We start from the raw sequence: 13,488 nt of genomic DNA, 5'->3' as shown, positions 1-13,488 counted from the left end.
GGCGACCCCAGAAAACGCTGCGGGTCTCGCACACAATGTCTCTCGTATGGGGCACACTGTAGGCGGACAACCGGCCCCTTGTTACCGAGACGGGATCCGAAGTCCGCTTTTCCAGGGAAGAAAGCCGAGCTGCGCAGAGCATTTCAATGTGTTCAGTCAAAAAAATAAATATAAGGGGATTATTTTTTTTCTTCAAGGCACAGCTCTTTGAACCAAGAGAGGTCTGTGCGCTCCCCTACCTCATACATGGTGTGTTATACTGTAAACAATCCCGTTTAGCGCCGATCCTAAAACTCAGCAGACTTTAATGGGGCTATTCAAAAGAGCGGGGGGCTGAAGGATGTGATCACTCTGCTGTCGAAAATAGGCATTTTCCGCGCCGTGCTATCAGCGCCAGGCACGGCCGCAAAAGCAGGAGAGTGGTCCCCGGCCTTTGCTTCGGGCAACGTATGCGGCACAACCCCAGATATTCAGACCCCATTTCTTTCCCTCCCCGTGAAATGCTGCCGCCGTGTAGCTCAGGCACGCCAGAAACCCGGCTCCGATCCACACGGGCCGGCCATGGTCCGTCGGGGCCAGCCGAGACGGGGCAGGATGGAAGGGAAAGTCCGCCGTGCCCATCATCGCCGCGCCGGGCCCCAGCCCGGGCTCCCCTCCTGCACCGCAAGCCTCGCTTCGCGCCCGGAATTTACCCAGGTTTATTATTATTACCCGAGCTGAGATTGCCGTTTTTATTAGTTTCCAGTAACCAAAAAGCTGCCGGGGACTGGGCTATCCGGGACAAAACCCTGGGTTATCCTGGGGCGGTCTGCTTCTACCGTTTGCAGTGTGGCTTGCCCGCCTGGCAGGGCATTTTTTTTCATTATTATTTATATATTTGCTCCCCCGGTTCGAAGATCGGAACCTTTGAAACGAAAGGAGAGCGAACCTTTCCTCCCCGCAGCAGCACGGCCGCTCCCGGGGCTCTCAGCAAACGGGGAATCCCGCTCGGTGCTGGCTGCTTTTCCCCCGGGTCACTTTCTATCACCGTATTGATATTACAGGCGGATTTATCTTCTCCTCCGTCTCCCGGAGGAGAAGGCATCACCGCAAAACTGCGACCCCGAGACCCCGGAGCGTGTGCGGCCGGCCCCGGAGGACTCTCCCCTCTGCAAGGCCTCTCCCTGCCCCCGTGCACGCTCCCGGCACGTCCCCGCCGCCGGGGCACGGAGTCACCAGGGACGTGTGGCAGCACCGGAGGAGGGGCAGGAGGGGTGAGACGGGCGACACGGACCCCAGCCTGCAGAGCGACTCCCCCCCCTCCCCCACCGCCCGCGGTGCAGCCTTTCGGGTGCTCGGAAAGCAAGGTTTTGCGGGCGGGAGGCAGCAGCCAGCTGCTGACCACCGGGGCCAAAAGCTGACACCCCCGAGGCGGGGAGAGCGGAGCCCCCCCGGGCAGCAGCGGGGGGGCAGCCCTGGAGCGCTTCCCGAGGCTGCCTCAGGTGGGCGCAGCCGTCGGGGGGATCCGTGAGAGGTTTGCTTCAGCAGCGGTGGGACTGGCTGGGGAACTCAAGCGCTGGCTGAGGGCTGGGTGGGAGATTTGGGTGGGACAGAAGGGGCACAGCGATTTTAGAGGGGGGGCCGACTGCTCCGAGCGGCGTGGCCTCCCCGAGGGGGCGAGCAGCCCAGCGAGGGAGACCTGGCTGCGGAGCCCGGCCCCGCTGTCCTTGCAGGAGGACGTTCAGCCTCCCGCATCCTTTGTGCGTGGATGGCAGGCGGTCAAGAGGTGCTGCCGCCGACTTCGGGCTTCAGTGAGCCGGGATCGGCGCGGCTGGAGCTGCCGCCCAGCAACCAGCCAAAGCCAGCCTGTGCCACACTGCAGCCGCGCTCAGGGAATAGGAGCCCTGCCTTCGGAAAACAACAACAACAACAACAACAACAAACAATAGCAATTAAACGCTCGTCTGAGTGTGGCTGCTTCTTTGGCAGGGGCTGACCGGAACCGGGAGGCTTTCCCTCGCCAGCACACACATTTGCCCCCCGGTCTTCCCCTGCACCCTGGGCCGCCCCGCCAGGGAAAAGCTCTCCAGGGGCTGGGACAAGCCCCAGGTCCCAGGTGCCCGCAGCTCCCCCCGGGGGAAATGCGCAAGGGGGGACAAGCGTGGCCTCGTCTTTAAAACAGTGGTGTTGAGCGACAGCCCGAGTCAAAGATGCCCCTGTAACAACAAGGAATTGAAGTTTTCTTCTTTACAGATGTGTTGTTGCAGATCAGACTATTTGCTAAGATCCCCCTGTGTCTTGATAATGCTGCCCTGCTGCATTTGCTCACTGTCCGTTGATGTGGTTTCTCTTCTTGCCTTTCAGGATTATAAAAGTCTCTCCCTCTCCCTCTCCCTTCTCTTTTCTCTCTAAAGCCGGGTTTCAGAGGAATGTTGGCTAAACCTCCTCATCTGCTGCTTTCTTTCCCCCTGTGATGGCAAAACCGGCGTCATTTGTGGACTTGCCCAATGCAAACATTGCATTAAGAAGTATTTCAAGGCATTTTATTGTTGCTCTGCAGTCCTTTGATGTGGTCTATAGGCACCAATTGTTGATGTCTCCCTACGACTCCTCAGTGTCAGCATCTCGTTTCTGTCGCTGCACCCCCACCCCCTACTTTACCCCCCCCCCCACTCCCCGTCCCACTTCTCCCTTTAAAAAATGCATGGTTTTGTATAGTCCCGACAGATCCCCCCAGCCTCCCTCGCCACTTCACCCGCTGGTCAGCGCCGTCGCACCTCCCATTTCCCAGAGGAGGGCCACCTCTAGCGGTACCGGGATGCCTTCTCCCCCTGTAGACCAAGGATTTCTTCGCTCGCAGCTCCCCACCGAGGCTGCAGGGGGGGACACCCGTGCCCCTGGCTCTCCGTGTCACGGGACAGCGCACGGCCGCAGGATGGCAGAGAGGTTTTCGTGGTGCCAGCGGCTCCCATCGGTCCAGGCGGCTGGCGGGGGCTGCTGGGGTCCAGGAGGGAGCATACTCCGCGCATCCCGAGCGGGCAAGCGGGGAGTAGCCTCGGGAAACAGCCCCGCAGGGACACCATGAGGGGGCTGTAGGGAAAGCGGGGCTGACTCAAGCCGATACCTTCGGGATGGAAAGGCAAGCCACGGGCAGAGATTGGCAAGGGGGCAAGTCACCCACGTACTGGCAGGGTTCAAGACAAGCAGCGCTGGCACTGCACTGTCGGAGAGTCGGCCCGGGCAGGCGGCGCTGTTTTTGAGATGGCAGAGTGGCTGGGCCAGCGTCTCTGGGGTCCGTCCCCCCCTTCTTCTTTGCATTTGATTTCCCTTAGCCAAATGAACGCCCGCTGCCAAGCTCCGCACGGGTCGGTCCCTGCCCGGAGCCAAGCCCCTGGGGCAGGGAGGGGGAGGCCCGAGGAGCCCCCAGGCCCTCCCGAGGAGGCAGTTGAGAGTCTCCTGCTCCCGTCCGGGAACGCTTAGCACTGCCCTTGGCCGGAGGGACGATGAGGTTGCCAGAGATGTGATGCTCGCGGTTTTGTCTGGAGCGACCGCTGCTGGGAAGCGCTCACAGAGACGGGCACGCACCAGCGACAGCAAGGGGCACCCCCAGGTGCTCTGAAGGAGAGGGGCTGGTCCCCTCTGCCGCCGCGGGTGCTGGGCCTCGCCGTGTCATCCCCGTTTCCGTGCTGTCCCCCGGCCACGCTGCCAAGAGTTGCCAGTGCCGGGCTCCTGGCAGCCCGACGTGCGCGCCCCTCGCCGAGGCATCGCGAAGGGAACATCCCTCGCACGCTCCAGCCAGACCCATATGCACTGGCAGAGACTTTTCCCCTGTGAACAAGCGTGAATGTAAAACTTAGCCCTGAGCAGATGTTCCCGCAGCCAGGCTCGTTTGGAGAGCAAGCCCCCTTCCTTCCCTGCCTCCTCATTCCTGCGCTCTCGGCATTTACTATCTGCCTCCCCGCCCCCTCCCCAGCGCTGCCCAATGACCTCATTCCCTGCATGTTTGCCATTACGCGCCGAGCTACCCAACCATTTTTTAAAAAATTAAAAAATATAAATTGCTGCTTTGTGAGATCAAAGTAGAGATTTCTGGTGCATCTGGAGACTGGAGAAAAAAATTGGAGCAGCAACAGTTGCACTACTTCAAAGTGTTTTTAACAATGATTTTTCTCCTTCCTCTCCTCCCCAATCTTTCAAGCATCAGATAAAGACAATGGGCTCCGTGGCTGTTTTCCAAAGAAATAACCTGCCTAAAGGGCCATACAAAATCTCAAGTAGACAGGAAACACCTTACACGGCTTTCTTCTTTCGATCAAATAGAAATAATACAAGACTCGTCTTTCTGCTCGCCCCAATCCCTTTGCTACCAAACGGCGTCTGCAGACTGTGTTATAACGTGTAGGGAAACGAGCTTCAGGCTCGGGCTGCAACTGAGTCTTTATTCTTTTATAGAGGCTTCTAAAAACCCTGCACATGCCCCATATAACACAACAGCCGAGTGTAACCCAATAACTTGTAGGAAAGGAGCACAAGGGAGGATTTCACCAGCAGACGTCGTCGGCCCGACAGGGGATGCGGAGGACGGAGACAGGGTGCAGTGCAGGGACTTTTGTTCCCTTTATTACGAGGAATTTGTTTGCCCCGGGACCCTCGGGATAAGTGGTCTGAACACGGGAGAAAAGAGAGGATGAGCCAACCACGCTCTCCTCCTGCCAGCCGCGGTGGCCTCTTCAGGGGCTCGGTGGCCTCCAGTGCCATTCCATTAGCCCATTTCCAATGAGAAGATCCACGACACTTTCCTACCCCGCTAATCCTTCCATCCAGTCCCTTAAACCGCCGGGTGCCGAGGCCGGGGGCTGGAAACGCCGAGGCCGAGAAGGGCCAAACCACGGCGGCGACTGCAGAGGCCTGGAGGCTGCGCTGCTGCTCGGGGGACCGTGGGGACACGGCGGGTCACCCCTCCTTGTCCTCCCGTGGCCGCGGCTCTCCACCGCCCTTGGCTCCGGCCATGCAGGTCGGCCTGCACGATGCCGCTTTGGCACCACCCGCTTTTATTTTACGGCTTTAGCTCCTCTGGTTTCCGCGGTTTTTTTTTTTTTTTTTTTTTTTTTTTTTTTAAGCGCACGTCCCGGGAGGACGCGGTCCAGCCGCGCTGTTACGGGATTAATCCTGCTTGCTGCTGCAAAGATTTCACGGCTCCCTGTCCCCTCTTTAGGTTTCACCGCTCGGTTTCCAGGTTCGCACAGCGCGTCCTAATAAGCCATGCTTCAAAAGGCCTTCTTTTCGTTTTAACCCCGGACTGGAAAACAACTCGGCACACGCTTCCCCCTCCCACGGGAGTGGCAGCCTTGCTCCCCCAGCCTTCCCGCACTCGCTGCGATGGAGCACGAACCTTCAGCTCGATCACGAGTAAAAGCTCCCGAGCTTTTTAGGATAGGAATTTCCGCGGCAGCAGAGCTGAGCCCGGCCGCAGTTTCACGGCTCAACGCCGAGCGGCTCTTCCCTTCGTGGAGCGGCTTCTCTTTAGGGTATTGCCATTTCCCAAAACATGTCTGTCTAGAAACAGAACTGGGGTGGTTGCATTAACTCGGCGTCCTATACACGGTTGCGAAATCGCTCGTGTCCCGCTCGCAGCGGCGGCTACATCACGGAAACGGGGGAAATGCCGGTGGAAAAAAGTAACTATTTCAGAAATCAGATCGTGTTTATTCCCGGAGAAAAAGCAACATCAAACTGGTAGCCTATTCCAAATGCGTCTACTGGGAGACGCATGTTACATCCCGTCGTACAGGGAGACGAATGTTACATCCTTTCACACCACCCAGGAGCTGACATTTCTCGTTTACACATTGACACGGCTCGGGAACTTTTATCAGGTCGATACCCATGTATACAAATATAAATACAAATATATTTCCTTTATGGAGGCCCTCTGACTTTTTGGCTGCTGTGATTGGGTTTTGGTTTGGGGGCCTTAGCTGTTCAAGAATAAGACGGGTCTCTCTACGTTTCATAACTCAAATAACAACGAATTGGGGGTGGAGGGAGGGAGGGGGACACCAAAACAAACTGGTAAAAGAATGGACGTATACATGAACGCTCACTGGTTTAATCTAGGCTGCCTCTCCCAAGAAGTTCAGCCCCAAAGGTAGACAGACAGACAAGCGGATAGACAGGCAGGCAGGGGGACAGACAGACTTTGCAAGTGAGAAAATGAGCTTGAGCTCAGCCTGGAAAGGGCTGGCACAATTCAGAGAGCTTATTCGGATTTATTTATTTGGATGGAAACATATACCGCGTTTGCAACCACTGTCTCGCACAGAGTAAAACCACACCAACACTTTCCTGGAGAGTTCAGAGCAAGAAGGAGGACGCAGAGTTAACTGATGCTGAGAGGCTGGCGGCTCAGACACAGCGCAAAGAGGGGTGACAGCCCGGGGCCACATCACTCATACTCACCCCTCTGCCTGGCCAGCGGCTCGTGGGGACACCGGGGACAGTGCTGTCGGGATGCCTTCAAGCAGCAACCACGCACGGACAGAGCAGCCCACGGCACACACGCACACGGAGGACGCTCCCACGCACACACACACGCAGCGACACGCGGGGCCGAGAGGCGGGCGAGCCCCCGCTGAGGGCTCCGGTCTCCTGCGACAACAGCGCGGGGGGAGCCGAGCGGGGTCCCGGCGGTACTGCCTGGGGCCGGCTGCACCCGGACCCCGCTCCCCGGGCGGGGAGCCGCCCGCGGGCGCCGGCACCTGAGGGCGGAGGCGGCGGGGGGGGCTGCCTGGCACCTTGCCCCCCGCCCTGCGGCGCTGCCTGCCCCCTGCCTGCCCCCTGCCCGCCCCCTGTTAAGCAGCCCCCGCCTGCTGCGCGCCCCGGAGCTCCCCCCCGGCATGGCACTCACCCTCTCTTACCAGCAGCTTTACGTGTCCCTTCTCACACTCTTTATTTTCCTTTCATTGGTATTCATCTATTTTTACTTTGTTTGTTTGTTTGTTTTGTTTTGTTTTGTTTGTTTGTTTGTGTCACACGGGATCTTAACTCTAATTCTCTATCTGTTTGCTATGGCAATCAATCGCTTGGTGCTTCGCCTGTTTTCCGCGAGAGCAACCGCGGTTTTCCAAAGAATTTTTAACTCCGTCTTAAGGATGGAAGCGCTTCCTCAGAGTTCTCTTAACAGTGCTTTTGCCCGACACTTCGTTTAATCTCTCTGCCCAGACAGATCTCCCAAACCACTCTACACCACTGCAAACCTTAGAATGTGGAAGGAGTCAAATTCTTATAAATATGCCTTTCCCAACTCAAAACTGCCCGGCTCGCAAGAATTAGAGGGAAAAAAAACCTAAACCATATGTGTACAACGCCACATTTCGTATTGCACTATAAGATAAAGAGCTTTGCAGCATTGATTCAATGGAAGTCATTACAAAGAAAACCCAGAAAGATTATATCCGTGTTTGCGAGGCAAACGCTTGCTCGGAAAAGTTCTTTCGGGCACGGCAACGCTTGGGAAACGCCGGTTTTGGCGTGGCAGTGGCTTGAAAGCAGGCAGAAAAGCGGCTCGGCGGGGCCGACCCCCGGCACGCCGGGAGGAGCGGCGGCGGAGACCGGGGCGAGCCGGGGTGAGCAGTCGGGGGCGGGCGGCGCCCAGCCGGGGCGAGCCGCGGGGGCGATGAGCAGCGCACTCGGCACCGCCGCCGACTCCGGCTCCTGCGGCCGCCGCTGGAAACCGTGGGGTTTCCCCGGGCTCTGCCGAGGGAAAAGCAGCAGAGGGCCACGGAGGTGGCTGCGACTGCTAGAGCTGTACCGCGCACGGAAAGGTGTCGGGCGCTCAAGGATTCATTGCTCGGAACAGAACACCTGCCTAACCGTTTTCTGTTTCCTTTTCCTCCCCTAAACTGGTTTTGCTCGTCGGCAAGTTGCTGCGTTTTTCCCCGCTGGGATGCTTGAAAAGCAAGCGCACTTGCAAGAGCACAGCGTGCAGCCGCTGCCCACCCGCCAACCTGTGGTCCCAGGGGGGCTGCAGGGCTCAGGGGGCTCCGGGCAGCCCCTCTCCGCCCGGCTGCTGCCCCTCTCCACCGCCCCGACGGGGCTCGCAGACCTGCGGCACCGGGCCCCGCCAGGTTGAGGATCGCTAAAAACATCGCCCCAAGGCTGGGATACGCGGCCGGGAGCAGAAGTGGCTTTCCAAAACCTGCGTCTTTGCTTTTGTTTGGAAGGCACAGCTTCTAGCTGTCTTTTTAGCACAGATTTTAGCTAGTCGGCGGGGAAGGAGAAAAGCCAGGAGGAAAAGGTCGCGGATGAGAGCAGAGCCCGTCCTGCAACAAAAGAAGACGTGCTTCTTTATCTGCCGATACACGCATGGTACTGTGGCAGAAACGAGCAGGATCAGGTGTATTTTGCCCTGCTGATCCTATTTAATGCCCTCTCTCGAACGTGAAATAATGAAAGGTCCTCCCGAGCAGCGCAGCACAATTCTCCTTCTCTCTGCGCGTTAGGGAGGTGTCGGCTCAGGCCAGCCTTCGGCTCGGCTCGTATTTTGGTGCTTAGGTTAGCAAATGACCTTCGACGAGCAGATGTGACCGCGCCTGTCCGGCGCATCGTCCTAGGAGGGGGAGGGAGGGAGCGGACAAGGCGATGCGCGACTCTAGTGCCGGGGCTCCTCCTGGTGGCTTTGGGCGTCTGGGAGGGCGGGGGCTGGACGAACACCCCAGGGCCACGGAGGAGCCCGGGGGAGTGGGGGGCGCAGCCCAGCCTCAGTGCCCAGCGGGGGGCTTGCGTGAGCCTGGCAGAGCTTCCGTGCCTCTCGGAGCCCCACCTCGCCCCGCATGCAAAGCCACAGGAGGGCGAGGAGGGGAGGGGAGGTCAAGATTTCCCCCTCCCCCCCGCCGCCCCCGAGCCCCCTCCGCGGCCGCGGCTGCCCCCTGGCGCCCTGCGCCGCGCTGCGCCCCCCGGCCTCGGGGCGCGGATCTCCCCAGCGCAGGGGCAGCTCCCTCCCTACGGCCGCCCGCCCCACCACGGCGGAGCTCCCGTGGCACGTCCCCAGCCCAACCTGTTTTCTCCATTGGTGGCTATTTTCGGGACGGGGTGGGTGGGGTAGTGGTGGGGAAGAGACTTGCAGCAGCAGCAGGCAGAGAGGCTTACCGCCCTAGAGACATCCACCAGCACAGCGACCACAGCGAGGGCCAAAACTGCTCCTAAAAAAAAAAAAAAAAAAAAAAAAAAAAAAAGGGAAAGAGAAAGGAAAAAAAGTACCAAGCCCAAACTGTTTACTATTCAGGAAATTTAGTAATTATTTTTCCCCTCCCTGTAGTGGCATTACCCTTTTGATATTAGATCCTTGCTAGAGGCCCTCAATTTCAGGCTGCACGGAGGAGACAAAGAGCAAGGAGCTGCAGCAACATTGTAGTGCAAGCTGCTTTTGGGATATTTTCAGGGATTTTTGAAGCAGAACAAAAATTATCATGTTAGAGTGGAATAGCCTACAGGTTTCTGTGAAGCAGACAACTTTGATGCTTTCATTGGATCCGTTATTTATTACTCCGGATTGAACTGGCTGCCCTCTGGCACATTTCACTATGTTTATTCATGCCACAAGCACCACTAATAGCGCATCTCAGGAAGAAATACTATAACTCAAAGCCAAGTGAGGGCATCTTCAACTGCAAGGCTCAAAATGCTTAGCAAATATTAGTTTAGCCTTCCTATACCTCTGCAATGAAATCTCATATGCCTCGTTTTGTAGCAAAGAAAACTGAGACAAAACAAGTTAAGCAATTTGTTCAATGATGTCAAAGAAATCAAAGGCAAAACACATTTTTAGATTTCTTTTCTTAAGAAGAGAGCAAAAATCTTCCCATAGAAATAACACTAAAAGAGCAGAATACCAGAAGGCAGACAACAAAGACACAAACTAGATTAAAAACTACAGACCAAAATGGCTTTGCTGATATGCATTTTGTTGTTTTCTATGAAGCTGTGGAAGAAAACATTCTATAAAGTTGATAGGAAATCTCTATTTTAATTTTCAGCTGCTGATATTAAGTTGCAGATACATTAAGCATTTTATTAAACTGAAGAGAGCTAAGACAACTCCCCCAAACCTTCCAGCATCCATTAAATCTTCTCAGGCCACCCAGAGATCTCCCTTGACACCCCACTCATCATCCACTGAAACATCCTCATAAACCACAAAGACGACATTCACACTTCAGCTAATCCATCTCTTCAAAGGCAAGCAGAGAGGAGAGTGAAGCCCTTTGAGTCAGGGCTTCGCTGGCTTAAAGAAGGAAAAAAGTGGAGTTTCCACTCCAAGGCAGCCTGCCAGCATGTGATGTGGGTAAGCAAAATGGATTAAAATAGCAGTGATGCTCACCACCTCAATGCTGCTGTTATTTTGTACACGTACACGATAAATCTGAAGTCTATTTTAACAACACCGTGTCTCCATAGGAAGTAAGGCCCTTAGAAATAAGAACCCTGCAAAAGCACATTTCATCTTCAGTGGAGCCAGAATGACCTGCTCTCACATATAGGTCAGCAACACACCTGAATCCAAGATCTTCAGAATCCCAGCACATCCCTGAACCATTTCTGCAATGGTTATTAAACACCAAAATGGCACTTTCCCAATGGGTCACAGCAATCTTATGCAACATGCAGCCTTCACACAGTCCACATGGTATATTCATCTACTTCACAGTTTACTTCTAGGGGACTCAGGTTGCTGGGCATAAGCCAGGAGTGTTGCAGCTTGGATTGGTTTTCTCAATGGTAGCAGTAATCATCCTCTGCCAACCAACATTTTCCCAAGGTCAATCAAGGCCCTTCTGCCTTGTGTGTCAATGTGCATGCCTCGAGAATGCATGTGCTCTGAGAAAGAATTGGGTTATTCATTCAGGCCCAGTGCCCTCAGCCTGTGACTAAACAGTATATCCAGTGCTTCTAGAGAGGTGTTCATGACATGATGGGCAGGCGCTTTCTGTGCAGTAGAACTATAGTCTGACTGTGGCCCTTGGAGTTTCCGTGTCCACATGGACTCCACATATCTCCCAGGAATGAACGACTGGATTCTTTTAAAAGAGGTGCAGCCATTAAAGTTCAGCATTCACTCTGCACAACTTTATTTCTCTTGCAAGAAAAAAAAAGTAACCTATTTTTATGAGCAAGAATCTCAAGAACAACTTTCTGATCAGAACAGACAGAAGGTAGGACAGACTGCATGTGTGTAACAAGTCTTCAAAAACCACAGCCACTGTAAAGTAAATCACATTTTTTCCATCTATTCTCTCTCTTTCTCTTCCTCTCTTCCTTCCTTCTCTCTTTTTTATTTTTCTTTCTCCCTTTCTCTTTCTCCCTTTCTCCCCCTTCCCTCCCTCCCTCCCTCCCTCCTTTCCTTCCTCCCTCCTTTTCTCCCACGCTCCTTTCCTCCCTCCCTCCCTCTCTCTCTCTCTCCCTCTCTCTCTCTCTCCCTCCCTCCCTCCCTTCCTTCCTTATCTACACAACTTCAAGTTTCAAGGGTTGGCAAGCAGTTCCAACAGTATCAGAAAATAGATGAGGGTAGCCTAAAAAGAATGGATGCCACGCCACCACTCACAGGTTACCCATGGCCCACAAGCCTAAGCAGAAACAGAATATTGCTATTTTTTCCCATTCTTGCTGTAGGAACATCTGCCAGACAGACATTGAAGGAATAAACGTGGGCAAAGAAGGCCCCAGCCCACTCACGAAGATCTTTCTTGGCTTGAGCGCTCAGTCCAAGAGCTACTTGAGATCTTTGTTATTCATTCAGCAAACACTATGAAGAGTGTCTTGAAATACATCTGAAAAACTGTTTCCAGTCACAGTAAAAAGTCAGTTCTGTAATATTCAAGATCTTTCTTTACTCAGAGAGGGGTATGGTTTAGGGAATGAAACATGAAGGTAAGCAGGGTGAATGAAATCAGAGACCACCTACACCAGAAACACTGGGTAACATCAGAGAGTAACAATGTTGATAAATCTCATCTGTACTTAGCTTAACAATATGTTTTTTGTAGATGGTGGGATATCATGAAAGAAATTTTCACCAAAGACAGCAAAAGAACACATGTTCAATGCCTCTAACAGAAGTTTCATTGACTTCATCAGCACCTGACTATTGCTTCATGTGGATGGATGACAATAAATCCAGACTATGACTGAAGACATGCTTAGGAGAACATGTGGGACAACTGATGTTGTCCATACAGGATCTTGTGCTTCTGCTTTACACAACCTGAAGTTCCCACGTGAACTGTGAGCATCTTGTTTCAGGATGATGTAGGGCACTAAGAGGGATGTGATTCCACCTTACCCTGTCGTAAGCTGCTGCTTCCCAACTGTGGGAGTTAATCCATTAACCCTTCAGATTAAACTCACACAGTCTTTATTTACACTGATTGTATAAAGGAAGCAGATGGCTTACTTCATCACAGACTTGTGACTTGTCATGTCAGCCATATGAATGAGACTATGACCAAGCTCCCATACCCAGGCTTTTACAAGCATGCTGTTATTACCAAACTTTTAATAACTTGTAAGGACTTCAGTGTTGGAACTCTTGTCCTGACATTTCATCTTGCATATAGACCAAATATAGCACATCTGGAACTGATCGAGCCTTCTGGTGTGGCATAGATTTGCCGTTCCTCCCTCACAGCCACGTTGGAGTGCTGAGAGCATGACAGCACAACAGACATTGAGCTCAGTGCTTAGTTTAATGTCCACGGGCAGTATGAGACCACTCATGTAGTGGATAATCTCATCTTCAAGTCATGGTGTTCTGTGACAGCGATTTACTACAGTAGTAAAATCTACCCAGATTTTTAACTGTTTATTGCAACTGGGCAATTATGCTCATCTCTCGGTGTAGGTTGGCATTTCATTTTATATAAAATAATTGTTGAAAACAAAGCTGCCTAAAAGCAAAATAATCATCAAATTGTGGTCTCTGCATAACAATATGGAAGTGTTGCAGGTCGAATGATTTTTCATGGGCACAAAGCAAAATAAATACTGTCAAATCTTTCATAATATGAGCTTTAGCACATCCAAAAAATCAATACTAAAACAAAAAACAATCATCAACAACAAAAACATACAGAAAAGATGGTGAGAATCAGCACAGAATCTTTGTGACAAGAAAGAATTTTCTGTTACTTCGGATGCCATTCAGTCACCAAAAGACTATGAGATCAAGAGCTTGGTTGTAAAATTCAAAGTTAAACAAAAGTCTTGTCTCACAACCTACTGAGCTGACAAATAAAATAGAAAAGCTTTAATTAGGTGGATGAATGTCACAGAAGATCACAGTTTTTCTGTAGCATTTTCACTGAAATTGGCTGACACAAACAGTAAAGTCTCACAATGGAAGGTACTTCTGAAATAATGAGAGGAGGTGCCTGGGTCCTTCCAACACTTTTGACTACACAAAAAAGTGCCATTCTTCTTATAGCTATTATTGCCAAATCTACCCAGGCAGAAGAA

General features: G+C 53.2%; 1 protein-coding gene across 1 annotated transcript in view; it reads right to left on the bottom strand.

The window, feature by feature from the left end:
• Nucleotides 1-11,633: 11,633 nt before the first annotated feature.
• The window catches only part of WARS2 (tryptophanyl tRNA synthetase 2, mitochondrial), a 47,685-nt gene continuing 45,830 nt past the window's right edge, over nt 11,634-13,488 (bottom strand). Inside the window, exon 7 of the mRNA XM_035314474.1 lies at nt 11,634-13,256. The gene's annotated coding sequence lies outside the window, so the exon portion shown is untranslated. The remainder of the gene's footprint in view (nt 13,257-13,488) is intronic.

The sequence above is a fragment of the Oxyura jamaicensis genome, chromosome 1, assembly GCF_011077185.1.
Source record: "Oxyura jamaicensis isolate SHBP4307 breed ruddy duck chromosome 1, BPBGC_Ojam_1.0, whole genome shotgun sequence".
NCBI classification, from domain to species: Eukaryota; Metazoa; Chordata; class Aves; order Anseriformes; family Anatidae; genus Oxyura; species Oxyura jamaicensis.
This window is presented reverse-complemented; position numbering and strand designations above follow the sequence as displayed.